A 16,255-nucleotide genomic window follows, 5' to 3' on the forward strand; every position below is an offset into this window, starting at 1 on the left:
AGCTATTTCAACAGCTTCCTTTTGTTTATTCATGTGAAATTGCTGCCTGAAATTTTCTATTCTCTTGTGACCAGTCTGTATTATTCCTGTCTTAGCAAGAAGAAAAAAATAAAAATATGTGGTTTTGCTTAAATGGCAGGCAGTGGGTAGTAAGGCAACTGTTAGAGGGTGGACAGATGGAGACCCATTTCATGTAGTGGCCAAATTCTGGTAAAACAGTAACTCAGAAGGCAGATCATATAATAATGGACATGAAGGCTCAGAGGAACAAGTCGGGAAAACAAGTGTTAGCAGTTGTGTGTGGGTTTTTGTTGGCTGGTTTTGGTAAGGTATTTTAAGAAGGCAACAAGTTCAGAAAAGAAATGATAGTCTTGCAAACACAGATAAGAGGGCATTGAATTCAGAAATTCAGGGCCTTGAATGTTAGAAAAGCTGTATACATTTCAGAACCAAACGATGGAAGATAGAAGTGAGAAGCCTTTGAGCAACAAAGGCTAATTTAAAATCAGCCACGTGGCATGTGTAAAATTAAACATATAGATGTCCCATCATGGTTATCAATATATGAATGGATTGAGGGTGTCAAAGACATATCCAGACTTAATAAAGACAGACTTTACTCAAATGGACTTGTAGTAGAGAAAACTTTTATTTCAGAAATCTGCATAAGTTACACAAGGAAACAGAAAAAGACTTTTCTTTCATCGGAAAAGGTCACCAGGGTCAGCAGAAACGTTTAAGGGGAAATTGGGCAAGAAAGTATGGATGAGCAGACAGCATAAGCAGAGTGATCTGACAGGAAGCACGCCTCCCAGTGGTCAGCTGACTCTCAGGATACACTACTAAGAGGGGCATGTTCTGCATTTTAATGCTTGCTCAAGCTTGGGGGCAATCCCAGATTCAAAGGCCTGTGGGAAAGAGATAAGCCTTTCCAAATTTTAGTCAAGACATGGCCAAGGGTAAGAAATGAGCAATTGTGAACATAGGTCAGTCCCTCCCTGCTCACCTGCACCCCCGCGTCCCCATTGTTTAAGACAAACTACCTTTGTCTTTAAACACTACTAGGGACGGAATAGGAATCATGAACTGAGATTGGTCAAAGTAGTTTTTAGGGGTTGAGCGAGCCTTCACATTCTTGTTGGCATTAAAGGACTAGCTGTATCATCTGCCAACTTGTAGTTCGACTGTTGTTGAAGGGTCTTAGAGATCAGGTTTTTAATGAGAGCTATGGCTAGGAATATTGTAGAAAAATAACTATTAAACATGAAATAGAGGAGTAATGCCAAGGTTTGCGGTTCAGATGGTGGCAGTTAAGGAGATTCTAGGACATTGAAAATATCCTTAAATAGTGGGTAGTTTGATGAATTTCCAAGTTTGTGGTCTCGATATTTTTAGTTTTAGCATGTATATTAGAGAGGTTTCAGGGAACATATGCACAACAATTGAGAAGCCAGAATCATGCCCAAATCTAGATCATTGTAGACAGCCATTCACTGGAGTTTCTGGAATACTTTGGCAATGATGTTGGTGGCTTTGGTAAGACTTTCTGCAGTCTTGGTTATTTCAGGAGCGAACAACTGAATATGTACAAATTCCAGCAAACTTCCTGACCAGTCCACAGCAATTGTAGGCAGAAAGTTTGCTCATATGTGATCTGCTGCAGTAGTCTTTTAACTTTACTCTCAATCTCTTATCCTCTTGTTCCAAGGCTTCTTAAGAACCTGGAGGAAAAATAAATAAATAAATAAAGGTCATAGCCTCCTTCTAGGATTGGGATTCTGTACCTAACCTTGCAGCTATAACATGGTTTACAGATATTTTTGATTGCCCAGTGCCTAGGAAACTTAGATGTAGTAGATTAGTTAAAGTGAGAAAAGAAAGCAATTTAATTAAAAGTCTGATAATGGCTAGTAAGATTAGCCAGATAACAGGATCTAGTGCAATTATCAAGCAGACATCAGTAAGCACCATTACCTTAATACAATGTGTCTCATTAGGGACTGAACAGGATTCATAGGTGTGATTGTACCATGGATTTGCACCTTAGAGCTCACATGAGCTGTTTTGATAAGGATGTTATTCTGTCCAAATGGGAAATTTTCAGATTGAGGAAAGTCATGTTTGTTGTTCACAAGACAGTCCCAATCATACCAGGCACAATTATGCTTAGGATCACCAGGATCATCTTTAAGATTCATATAACAAGGCAATGTACTCTTATCACCCATAATAATACTGTAGTATTTGTACTGATGGAAAATTAGGGGCAATTGCAAATACTTAAGCCCACGAAAAGGCCTTTGGTGATGTGGTGGAAGCATAGATTGCCCTATTGAAAACTATTGATATTGAAGAAGACTCCTTTTGAAGTCTAAAGGAAAAAGCTAAAGGGCTCCAAAGTGATAATATAAAAAATAGAGGATTATCTTGCTAGGACTTCTGTGACAAAATGCTGCATAATGAGTGCCTTAACCAACAGAAATTTATTTTCTCACAGGTCTAGAGGCTAGAAGTCTGAGATCAGAATGTTGGCAGAGTTGGTTTCTTCTCAGGACCATGAAAGAAATACCTGTTCCAGGCTTCTCTCCTAGGTTTATAGATGCTGTCTTCTCCTTGCGTCTCTACATAGTCTTTCCTCTGCACATATCCCTGTCCAACTTTCCTCTCTTATAAAGATACCAGTCACAGTGTATTCGAGTCCATTTCACAACTTTATTTTCACTTAATTACTTCTGTAAAAATTCTATAATATCTTCATGTACAATCATACTCTAAAATGCTGAGAGTTAGAACGTCAGCATGTGAATTTTTGGAACAGAGTAAAATTCAGCCCATAACAAATGCCCATTAGCCTAATAGTGGTATAGGAATTTGGAATAAACTAGAGGCTTCCAAAGGAAAAAAGAGTATATAATCAGCAATTAAAAGTAAGGTTTTGAGATTGTGCTACACATGGAGTAAAAGAATACCCATAGATTCTGGGGTTCTCATAGAGTACTGAGATGGAATAATTATTAAAGAAGCTTTTGTGAAGAGGAGACAGAAATACTACAAGGACTCATTATGAAAGTCTGCAGTTACAATGAGGAAAGTTATATGGACAGCAAAGGTGACAATGGAGGAACATAGGAGAAAGAAAATGGTAAAAATATATGTATAGGAAGGAAAATCTCACAGTGTTTTGTTCCAATGTTGTTGGTAGAGCTACATTGGTAAAGCTGTCATCTGCTTGGTGGGAAGTTTTTGGGAAAGCTGTCTAATTTGCTGTGTAGACATTGTATTCTAGAGGTCTGAAAAAACAGAGCATGGATTACCTTAAGATCTCCAATTGAGTTGAACTTCCATTCAGAGTAGCTTTTACATCCTTTTAGTTGAGAGCCATAAACTCAAGGTTGGAATTCCTGGAGTTTGCAAGAAGACTGTTTCAGATAGGAGTAAAACTTCCTCATCAATGTTGGCAGAAGACATGATTTAGTCTCTTTCTCCCATGTTGAATGATCTTGTAAAGGCCAGTGACTAAATTTCAGGTGAGAGAGCCAAGTGGCCATCTGGGTGTCTCCAAAGTACATCTAGGAAGGTAAAGCATCCAACTTGTTTCCAATTGTTCTTTCATGTTAGGCGGCTTTAAATGGGGGAGATTCTAAGCTCTTTTGTTAGGGGCTCAGTTGGTAAGTGTAGTCAGTTTAAGATTTTTTCTGGTTGTGTTGAAATTGGAATAGATTTGTAAGCTGCCACCAGGTAAACATATTGTCAGGCAGTGACTTTTTTTTTTTTTTTGCTTTGGGGTTTTATCATCCATGTGAGCTTCTACTTTAAGTATGTCTAACTCCTCTGACCATCACAAAGCTACTAAGGGGACAGACACTTGTGTCCATTTTTAGTTGGTGTCCTCAAAGTTGTTATAAATCCTCTCGTTTTCCATACAATACTAAAATCATGTAGTATCCAAAAAGCGTGTTTACTCTCTGTGTAGATATTAACTCTTTTCTCTTTGGCCAAAAATCAAGCTGTTAAGAGAGCTAAAAGTTTAGTGATCTGAGGTGCCTTGTGCCAGGTAGAAGTTTATGTTCTATGGAGTTTTAAAAATCGTAATGACATAACTTGCCTGGATTTTTTTTTCTGAGGGGCAGAGATATAAACCATCAGCACAGAAGACAAAGTCTGGATTTTTAAGAGGGATCTCTGAGTGGTCAATATTGCTGAGGATTGAGGCTTGAATTTCACAATGCAATCATGTAATTTCTCTTCAATTGGAAGAGGGAAGATAGTGGCAGGATTGAGATTTTGAGAGCAGTCAATGGTAATATAAGAAGAGAACAGAAGAATTTCGTAAGAAGTGAAACTAAAAAATGCTGGGTATTTTCCATTAGGATAAGGGCCGGAGCTGCATAAAATAAATAGATGTTCAAGATACAATCCAAACAAGGTCAGCTGTGGTTTGAACTCATTTTACAGTTGCTGCAACTGCTTTCAAGCAAGAAGGGAAACCTTGAGTTATAGTATCTAGGATGGGGTTAAAGTATCCCATTGGCCTCTGATTTTCATTATGTTTTTGAGATGTCTAAGGCATGTCCTTCTCTTTCATAAACACATAGGGAGAAAAGCAAAAGGAAGTTACGAAGGTTTAAAGTGGGCATGGAGGAAAGAAAGGTCTTTAGAGATTCAAATTATTTTAAAGAGGGTGAGTCCCCCTGAGGTTGGGAGTTTGAGACCAGCCTGACCAATATGGAGAAACCCCTTCTCTACTAAAAATCCAAATTTAGCAGGGCATGGTGGTGCATGCCTGTAGTCCCAGCTACTTGGGAGGCTGAGGCAGGAGAATCACTTGAACCCAGGAGGCAGAGGTTGTGGTGAGCCGAGATGCCAAGATTGTGCCATTGCACTCCAGCCTGGGCAACAAGAATGAAACTCTTCCTCCCCCGACCAAAAAAAAAAAAAAAAAAAAAAAAAAAAAAAAAAAAGGTGAGTCCCATTGTAGAGATTCAGATACAAGCTCTTCAGTTACACCATATAAAAGGGATGCTATAGCAGAAAAGCTAAGAATTTATTCTACAATAACTAAGCAGCCCCCCCAAAGTCCCTAAACTATCCCTTGGTTTTGGGGCAAGGTATAGTTACGAAATGTCTTGATAAGATATGGGGATAAACATTTTTCCCTGAGGATAAATAATCATTGCTTAAATTGTACACTTGAGGGCACAGAAACAGAACTTTTGAGACTTTATGTCTCTTCCTAGCCAAGACTTTTAATAAGTACTGGGTATCTTGCAAATAATTATTGAGTGCCTTAGAACAAAGATGAAAAGTATCTACATATTATATTGAGTACTAAAGTGCAAGGGAAGATCGAATTCTTTAAATTTGCAGTTAATGTCTGGGAAAATTAAGCGAGGGCTTCTATAAGTCCTGAGGCATAAATAACTAAGCATATTCTTGATTTTCTCATGTAAAAGAAAATAGGGAAATAGGCTAAAGGGGCTGTGAGAAGCAGAGCACAATGACAACAGCAAAATGAGTGGTGTTGGAAGGTATGGAAATAAGGATAGCAATAGTGTATTTGAGACCAAAGGGAATCTTGATTTACCTTCCTCTTTATGACTTGCAAATCTTGGACCAACTAGTGATATTTTCTGCTTTTTTTTTTTTTAACAGGAAATTGGTGCATTGAGGGACTACGGGGTGGAAATCATGAGTGCTTTGTCAGCTTGGATAGTAGGTTTTGAGACCTTCAATTGCCTCGGGTTGTAGAGGATACCAGGGCAGTTTACAAAGGGTGCATACTAGGGTCTCTCCTCACCTTTAAGGTACCCTACAGTTGTGCCCTACATCTGGCAAACCCATGGCAAAATTGAGCCAGGAAGGAATGTGATGAGGAATTTTGAATGTGGGGATTTTTAACGGCTTGGGGAGCAGTGAACTGGGCAAGAAAACTGATCTATCAGAGATATCAGAGGTTAAAGGCAATTTGAAGAAAAGTTCAGGACTTCAGGGTTAGTTCCTTAGGTGAACATAAAATATTAACATTCCAATGAGAGAGTAGATCTCTGATTAACAGATTAACAGATTAACAGATTAACAGGGGTTATAGAATTTAATAAAATGCTGTGTTTGGCATTATAGGATCCAGAGGACACGGAAGGGAACTTGGAAAGGAGAAAATCTTATAGTAAGTTGTCTAACTTAATCTTGCAGATAGTTTGTGCACTCTACTGTTTAGAGAAAATTTTGAACTGTTGGATTCAAGGGCTCGTAAGAGATGAACATATTTGGGTAGATCTCAAGAAATTTAGAGAGGCGATTATAGTTTCAAATTATACTTTGTGAAAATGCCATTTTTGAAGAAATTAGACTGAAAGAGTGCCCAGTGGCAGAGCATAGGGGCAGAGGAGACCGAACGCCATGGAAGTGAGAATTACCCATGAGATTAGGCTGGTATACAGATAACCAAAGAGATCTCACAAAAAGCCAGAAAAAAACTAAGCACATAGCAGGAAAAAAGCTAAGAAGAGTCCTGCTCAACGAGAGTCAGGGATTAAATCTCCACTTGGAAGGAACCAAGAAGACCTATACCTAGGAAAGGTCTTGCTCAACAGAAATGAACTGGGAAGAGCCTCATTTAACAGTATAAAAATAACTTCTTATCCCGCTACAAAAGACAATTATCTGGAATACTGAATTAAGGTTTGCTACTCACCAGCATAGATCCGGATTTGTCCAGCTAGGAAGGATGCACAGGGTCAGAGAAGCCAGCATCAAAACCTCGGTGCAGATGGTATAGTCCTAGGGGCAATCAGCAATCAACCTGACTCAGCACCAGACTCTGCCAAAGAAAAACTAATTCAGACTTAGGTGAGAAAGACTTTATTCAAAATAATTATTGTAATATTGAGAGTGCTCCAGTCTCAGAAATCTGCTAGTATCTCAAAATCAAACAGAACATGTCTTTCCTCTTATAGGAAAAAGTAACCAGGGAGAGCAAAAATTTTTAAGAGGAAATTGGGCAAGCAATGGGGAGTGAGTAGAAGGCATGACAGAGGAGTCTGATAGGCCAATTCTCTTGATAGCTGTTAAAGAGAGTAAATTCTGCATTTTAGTCCTAGATCAGGACTGAGTACAGGACAAATACAGGGGCCTATGGGGAGAAGAGAAGCCTAACCAAAGTTTAATACAAGGCAAAGGGGGAAAAATGTGCAATTTTGAACTCTTGGTCGGGGTCTTAGAGTAAAGGGAACTAGAGATATGGTGGCTGTAATTCCTTTAAATTAAAAAAGAAAGCTCAGGGAAAGGGGACAAAGGGAATAACTGTCCCACTTGAATAGAATTAGCTCAAACAGCTATAATTAAATCAAGAAAAGAGAAATGGGAGGAGGGATGAGAGAGTAAGAAAAGATAGCAGTCTGGAAGGAAATTATAGTTAGTGATTGTTAATTCATATATTTTGTCCATCATGATTTACCTATCAAAATTTCCATTTAGTATTTAAAACTCTGTGCATATTTTATCTCATCTGGAAACTTATTCCTTAAATTTAAGGATTAGCTTTTTTTCTTTCCATAGAACATTTATAGCTGTGAATAATTCTGTCCATAGCATTTAAAATAATATATTATATTTACTGGGTTCCTTTAAATGAGAAATCTTTATTTTCTCAACTGTAATCACCAATTACATTGATTCAATATATGCCAGTTTTTATTATTAATATTATTATTATTTTATTTATTTATTTATTTATTTATTGAGATGGAGTCTTGCTCTGTCGCCCAGGCTGGAGTGCAGTAGCGTGATCTCGGCTCACTGCAAGTTCCGCCTCTCAGGTTCACGCCATTCTCCTACCTCAGTCTCCCGAGTAGCTGGGACTATAGGCACCTGCCACCACGTCTGGCTAACTTTTTTGTATTTTTTTAGTAGAGACGGAGTTTCACCATGTTAGCCAGGATGGTCTTGATCTCCTGACCTCGTGATCCGCCTGCCTGGGCCTCCCAAAGTGCTGGGGATACAGGCATGAGCCACCTTGCCGGCCCAGTTTTTGTTAGTTTTTATTGACATCCTTATATTATATTTACAAAGTCTTTAGGAAATCATATTGTTATTGAAAATATCCGTACAGGGGAACACTATAGGAAAACATTTTTATATACAGTATCAGGTAAGAAATATACTTTTAGCTCGTGATTTTAATAGGAAGATTTCTATCTGGGTATTATATTTTAAATGTTAAAAATCTACTAAGGCAATTATTCTCTACTTTTTGCTATTACCAAACCAAATGTAAGAGAGTAGCCAGAGAACTAGTTTTGGTACTAAAAAATCAACCTTTTTCTTTTGCAGAAATAACACATTCTTGGCTCTAGTGTAGCCTGATGGCCTTTGTGAATGCTTGGTTACTTGCAGATGGATGCACAAAGAGAGCACATAAGTAGGCTGGTTTTAGCAGTTCAACTGTGGCCATTCCTTATCTAAGGTTTTCTTCCTTTACAAAGAGTTTCAAGGATTCTGGATCCTGTGCTTGTGAACCTACCAATGAGCACAAGGCTGAGCACAAAAGATAACACCAATGAATAGGTTTGGAATTGCAGAAATGATTGCAACTTTACTACTTATACCTAAGAGTTAAATCTGTTCCCAAGTATCTATACTTTACATGGGGCATAAATTACTATGGATGAGGTTTTGTAAATTCAAGCCTAGTAGCCCATCAAGAACTTATAGATTTCTCCTTTTATCCTTATATTATGCCTATATGACAGAGCTATAAATGATTATTAATAAATATTATGAATTTTAGATAAAATAAAATACTTTATTTTATTCCATCTTGAATAATTGTAGCATATGGGACTATATTATTAGATGCTATTTTCCTTTTTGCCCATCACTGTAAGTTTTGCTTCTGTGGGCTTTTCCTTCTAATTCCTCTTCCTTAAAGGGACACTTTGAAAATTAGTTCTGTTTCTGTAAATACAATTTAGATTCCTCAGGGAGCAAGCACAAGGAAAATGAAAAGTGTAATATGTTCAATAAATTGCTATATTAAATCATAATATACAGAGATGTTTATTGAGTTTGCAAAGTATAGAAATCACAAATATATCATCTTAAAATGAAATCTTATAAAAACAATTTAGGAGGAAATTGGCTACCATTAATATTACCTTTTTAAATCCTCTACCTTTAGCAGATGTCCATTTATATTTGCAATTCCAGTAATATAAGTTATATTCAATTTATTATATCTGAATTTTGTTATATTGGTTATTTCCCTTAATAAAGATTATATGGGGAGTAATATGTCTTTCCTTTCACAAACACAATTATTATAATTTTTTAGCTTTATAGACACTTCCAATTTATGATACCTGACTAAATAGAATGGGTTCCCTTACTCCTCAAATTGAAATTATAGAATAAATTTAAGTATGCACTGTAGCATTAAAAAACTGAATATTATCATGAGCAAACTATAGACATGATAATTTTCCCATACATAAGACTCATAGAATCAGATAAAACAATAAACCCAATAGAGCTGATTAATTTACAACCTCATGTTATCCAAAGACCACAGAATAAAGTTGTGTGTATCCTGAGCAGTGGCCAGAATAACTCAGGGTCTGAGATGGGACATGGTCCCTGGCGTAGTAGTGCAATTACTCGGCTAATTAATTAAATGGCTTTAAAGTAACTGATTCAGACTCTATGCTTAGAATTTCCAGTACCCAGTGTTTTATAAAGGGCTGAAGCCACAAGGGCTAATGCTACAAGCTACTTCCTAAAGAGACAATTTCATTTTATTTATTTATTTATTTATTTATTTTTGAGACGGAGTCTCGCTGTGTCACCCAGGCTAGAGTTCAGTGGCTGGATCTCAGCTCACTGCAAGCTCTGCCTCCCAGGTTCACGCCATTCTCCTGCCTTAGCCTCCGGAGTAGCTGGGACTACAGGAGCCCGCCACCGCTCCCGGGTGATTTTTTATATTTTTTAGTAGAGATGGGGTTTCACCGTGTTAGCCAGGATGGTCTCGATCTCCTGACCTCGTGATCCGCCCGCCTCGGCCTCCCAAAGTGCTGGCATTACAGGCGTGAGCCACCGTGCCCGGCCAAGAGACAATTTTTAAATAAGACGTGTTGCTGTCAGAGAAGAAGTGCAGTGCCTCAAGTAGCACAAACCACTGTCAAAGTAAAGAAACTCCATGTCTAGAATATCATCTCACTAACAGAAAATTTGCTTAGCCACACATATTTGTCCTCAGGGGGACAAAAATTATCATCTGCAAGGCCTCGCACAGTGACTCACGCCTGTAATCCCAGCACTTTGGGAGGCCAAGGCTGTGGATCACAGGGTCAGGAGTTCAAGAGCAGCCTGGCCAAGATGGTGAAATCCTGTCTCTATTAAAACTACAAAAATTAGCCGGGCGTGATGGTGGGCTCCTGTAATCCCAGCTGCTCCGGAGGCTGAGGCGGGGAATGGCTTGAACCCAGGAGGCAGAGGTTGCAGTGAGCCAATATCGTGCCACTGCACTCCAGCCTAGGCCACAGAGTGAGACTCTGTCTCAAAAAAAAAAAAAAAAAAAAAAAGTACCATCTACAGGTAAATAAACATAATTAAATTAGCAGTACTAGATAAATTCGATCATAAATAAAAGTAATGTAACCAGTGTAGTTTGGGAAAATATATACAAATATATAAAATATAAATGTATATGCATATAACTATATTTATATCTGATCATTTAAATAAGATTAAACTACAAAATTGTTTATTTAATACAAAACATACATAATCACAGTCTTACTGTTTTTACCTTTTCCATGAGAAAGAAAATATGTTAATAATCTCCTGATTTTTAAAAAAACTTCATAATTGCTTAAACTTTTCAGAAAATAGAGATTTCAATTTAATTTTTAAAATATATTTATTTATTGTTATTTTAGAGACTTTGTCATACTGTGTTGCCCGGGACAGAATGAAGTGGCTATTCACAGGCACGATCATAGCTCATTGCAGCCTGGAACTACTGGACTCAAATGATCTTCACGCCTCAGCCTTCAAAGTAGCCAGGACTACAGGCATGTGCCACAGCAACTGGCTTCAACTTAGTTTTTAATAGGACAACATATTATGAAGATAACAAATACTAGTTATAGACTTCTTATTAGAGCTTAAAAATTAATCCAGAAACAAATAGTCTCTATAATTTGGGTGTGGTTTCACAAGGTTCTGTCATTAGAAATAACTTTTGGAAGAAAAGCTTTGTAATGCTGAATAGTATCTACCCTTCCTCAGCTGTAAGGAAAGGAGCAATTTATCACTTTTGTCTTACTGAGATTTCCTTCACAAGGAGGTAAGAGAGCCTGTGGCTTTCAAAGCTGTGAAGTGCTGATATTCAATTAGTTGGCAATGAGAGTCAAATATACTTTGACTAGGAAACTGAAAACCTAAAATATGGACAGACAAGGGGCAGAATCAGGATACAAACTAATGGGTGACAGAGATGGAATATTTTATATACATAGCTTCAAAAGCCTACTAAGATTTAAGTAGGCAGACTGTATTCTTATGCGGATTAACTTTAAGCATCAGCCTAGTCATTGAATATTCAAATAGAGACTTTTTAAAAACACTTTATTTTTTTAGAGCAGTTTAAGATTCACAGCAAAACTGAGAGGAAGGTACAGAAATATGTCATTTATCTCCTGCACCCACACAATAACCTTCACTATTATCAACATCCCCCACCAAAATTGTGTATTTTTACAATTGATCAGCCTACATTGACACATCATATTTAAACTTAAAACATGATAGTAGGAGCTGGAGAAAACAGAGTTTCTAAGTTAACATTTTGGGATAATATGTTGGGAGGGGTGGCTTTTGATTTTACTCCTGAAAGGAAGGACTTGGAAATCAGAAATAGAGGAAGAGTCAGAGGAGGAAAGAATGGAAAGCTGAGAAATGAGAAAAGAAACTTGAACTTGATTTTTGAAATTATCATTAGCAAACCATGACTTTCTAAATGCTATTCAATGGTAAATGATTACAGTAAAACTTAATGGTAAAATCAGTTGTTTCTTGCCTAAAGATCTTTCTGGCTGGGCATAGTGGCTTAAGCCTATAATCCCACCCCTTTGGAAGGCCCAGGCAGGAGGATCGCTTGAGGCCAGGAGTTCGAGATCAGCTTAGGCAACACAATGAGACCTCATCTCTACAAAAAATACTTTTTAAAACATTAGCTGGGCGTAGTGGTGCACAACTGTAATTCTAACTACCTGGGAGGCTGAGGCAGAAGTATCACTTGAGCCCAGGAGGTCAAGATTGCAATGAACCATGATCACACCCACTGCACTCCAGCCTGGGTGACAGAGCGATACACTGTCTCTTAAAAATAAAAATAAAAAAGATATTTCTGATGTTGAAGTGTCTGGTAATTGTGAAACCCTGGTTTCAAACTCAAGCTCTGTGACATATTAGCTGTATGATCCTAGGAGAGCTCCTTAAGCTCTCTCTGTTTACTCTTTTTATATATAAAGTGGTAGTACTACTAGAACATACTTTCATAAGATTGTTGTATGAACTAATGGATCTAATAGTTTTAAAAATCGAAAATCGATGCCCTCAAACATTGAGAGGAAATGCATACTGCTTTTACTTCCGTATATGTTTTTGAATTGAGAGCTTGCAGAGCAACCACTCTTTTAAACAGTTGAACTGGGGGATACTTTGCAGTGGGTTTGGAGAGAGGAGATTGCCATCTTATCTTCCCCTTGGCATCACTACTGGGAAGGGAGGATCCTAAGCCTCTGACTACTTTCAAAGCCTTGTTTAATGGCTCTTCTTCTTAGATTTATACATATTCTGTAGCACTATGCTAAACTTTTTTCAAAATAACTTGAGTGGTTCCTCTTCCTTGCATGCAAAATGTTGTGACTACAACAGTTATCTTGTAATGATAACTTGTAGCCATGATGTCCTCTTTCAAAAATCTAAGCCTGAAATATTAACTTACTGTGTGATAATTTTAGCAATTTGATATGGAAATATAGACAATTCATAAGTCTGACAAATTTTTCTGTGATGTTTCAATAGGAAGAGGAGAAAATGTAAAATTTTGCAACACAGATGTCCCAAGTATTGCTTTTCTGTTTATCTCTGTTTTTGTACAGAAACAGACCCCATCAGCAGATTTGTATTGATCACTCTGGTTTCTGCTGACAATGTCTGTGACTGAGCCAAATGCAGCTAATACCAAGCTAATACATGCAGTAGAAACAACTGATACCCATCTAGAAATTTATTTTAGAAGACACGTTATTTAAGATTTTGCTTAAGTGCTTTCTGTTCTTTAGTTTTTAAAAAGTGAGGGATGGGCTAAATACGGAGTTGGCTGTAATATTAATAATCACACTACAGAATTTACTTTTGGCACCAAAATATTAAGGATTCTGACACGCAAAGTCTAAGAAAACTAAATATTATCTCCTATCTGGTTTGAATAATAATTCTATGTACTGGTTAATATCCAAGTAGTCCTGACAAAATGAGAACAAATATTACATATATTATGCTGATTTTCATAGCCTGGGGAATTTGCATGTACCTTACTATGGTGAATTTTAGGACAGATAAATAGTTAGGTAGATAGTAGAGAGGTAGGTAGGTAGTTGGTAGGTAGTAGAGAGAAAGAGCGCAAGAGAGATGATAGATGAATACAATTAAAAATAAGATATTCAGAGTGAAAGGAAAAGAGAGAAGTCAAGGATAATGTGTTATGAGAAGATCTGTGCATAAAAAAGGGAATTGAATCTCAAAGTTTAAAGTTTTACATAACATTTCAAGGATCTTAGATGCTATTCCACTCTGGCCTTTCTGTGGATCACCTTGGAATAACCACTATAATATTGAGCTTCCTGCATCTAACTCTTTGAAAGTTATTTAATTGTGGATGTTACAAACCTGAAAAACCTTTGTTCTAATGCTATGTTACCATTAAATACTAAGTATGATGTATACATCAATTGTGAACATTGGATGTTGTGAGTATCATTTTTTCCTCTGAAAAAGTGGAACCCCCTCAGGGAAAGAACCTGAATTAAAACTGGTTCATATGGGAGTAAATTGAGGGATTATAGATTCAAAGAAACACCAGTGGATAATTTTTGCTTTTCTCATTATGTACAATTTAATTGATGATCAAGCTTTATCTCAGTACACATTAGCTTGGAAAGTAATTAAAGCACAGATGGCCCAATGACCTGAAGTAATTAATAAAGACTCTCTGGGTGTCTAATCCCGGCGATTTTTACCATTTCAGGTGCAGTGACTGTAATGTGTGACTAGGTAAATAAAGATTTTGCTTTATAGAATTATAAGGTTACAAACCAGTAAAAAATTGGGACACGTGGCCGTGTTGGAAAAGTCTGGTAACTTCTTGTAAGGTTAAATGTACATTTGGCATAAGATCTAGCAATTACACTCTCGAATATTTATTACAAGAAAATGAAAAATTATGCTCCCACAAACACCTGTATGTAAATTTTCACAGAAGTTTCATTTGTAATAGTTAAAACCTGGAAACCACCCAACTGACTCCAAAGGGTGAACATATAAACAAACATTAATGATATATCCCTGAAACAGGATGCTCAGTAATTAAAAGGAACAAATTATAGTTACATGTAACAACTTGCATTGATCTCAAGGACTTTATGTTGAGTGAAGAAAAAGACAATCTGAAAAGGTTATATGCTATATGATTCCATTTATATATTATTACCCATAATATTATATATTATTATCCATTATTAATACAAAATTAATAATGATGGAGAAAAAATCAGTGGTTGCCAGAAGTTAAGAGAAGGAAGATGTTTACAGAGTAGTAACATGAACGCTGAAGTCTCTATCCTGATTATGGTGATGGCTACATGAATTAACATATGTAATAAAAGTTCATATAAGTATAAATTCTACTTAAAAAATTAGTTCTTATGATACTAGTGAAATCCAGTTGAGTTAATAGCAGTGTACTAATGTAAATTTCCTGGTTTTTATAATATGCTGTAGTAAGGTAAGATACTTATCGTTAGGGGAAGCTGAATGAGAAGTACAAATGAACTCTCTGTATGTGTCTTTTAAATCTCTTAGAAGAAGGAACTATTTTAAAATAAAATGAAGTATACATATTTTGAATATATCTTCCAAAAACAATTTTATTTTGAAATAATTGGTCTGAAAATTATTTTTTCTAGCTCTAACTAGATTTTGGTATTGGTAATGGACACAATTTCAAGTTTCAGGTAATAAAAACAGGTCATAAGTACATGAGATTTTTTTTTTCATTTTGTTTTTCATAAATAGGTGGCAAAAGTAGGATGGAAGACACCAAATGCTGTATAATACTTATGTACTATCAAGTTGTTCAGATAATGAAATAGATACTTCCTGTGTGCTTCCTATATCTAATAGATTACAGCATGAAAGTATTATAGGGAAAAATTTTGGCATCATCAAAATATTGATAGGTACCCAAAAAAAGGAATTTTTAGATAATTTCCCAAAATCATCCTGGTGTATCTCAAATTTTGTATCTGATTGTTGATTGATTTTAAATGGGCTTTCACTGAAATTTTTTCAAGATTTCAAAGGTCGTACTTTCCAAGTAAGAATTATCTGATGTACATCTTTATGGTTATAACAGTAGTCTTTGTCTAGGACCATACTGTTTTTGTGTGTGTGTGTGTGTGTGTGTCTGTGTGTGTATGTGTGTGTGGGGGGGGTGCGAATGTGTCCAGATCTGTCTAATCAACTATTATAGTAAGATGGAATGTAATTCTGCGTTGATACTAGCTCTATGGAAATCATCAAAAATTTCTCATTGCATATGCTTATGAGAAGATATTTGTAACATCATCCATTCTTTGTATAATAGAAAAGTACTCGAATGTGTTTCAGGAAATGTGTTCATAAGCTCTTCTTGCTTTTTCTCCTCCAATAAACAGTATCACATCACTGGCAAATCATTTTCGGTCTCATTCCTTTATCTGACTTAAGAAAGTTTTAGGCAATTTCTAATATCATTTGCATCTCTAACATTACGCATCTTGTAACTTTAATGCAAGACAGTAATATGTTTAAAAGTATGTGTTTTACTAACAAATAGTTCAAGTCTTAGCACTATTATTCACTATGTGACCTTCCTTAGGAAAGGTATTCAGCCTCTTTATATCTCTGCTCCTTGGTCTTTCTAACACAGGGA

General features: G+C 36.5%; 1 long non-coding RNA gene across 3 annotated transcripts in view; it reads right to left on the bottom strand.

The window, feature by feature from the left end:
* Positions 1-651: 651 nt before the first annotated feature.
* The window catches only part of LOC105489108 (uncharacterized), a 78,879-nt gene continuing 63,275 nt past the window's right edge, over positions 652-16,255 (bottom strand). For all 3 annotated transcript variants that reach the window (XR_011613059.1, XR_011613058.1, XR_011613060.1), the window contains 3 exons: positions 6,695-6,820; positions 3,315-3,569; positions 652-1,721 (listed from right to left, as the gene is read on the bottom strand). This is a non-coding gene — a long non-coding RNA (uncharacterized lncRNA). The remainder of the gene's footprint in view (positions 1,722-3,314; positions 3,570-6,694; positions 6,821-16,255) is intronic.

Source organism: Macaca nemestrina, chromosome 14 (genome assembly GCF_043159975.1).
Source record: "Macaca nemestrina isolate mMacNem1 chromosome 14, mMacNem.hap1, whole genome shotgun sequence".
Lineage (NCBI taxonomy): Eukaryota > Metazoa > Chordata > Mammalia > Primates > Cercopithecidae > Macaca > Macaca nemestrina.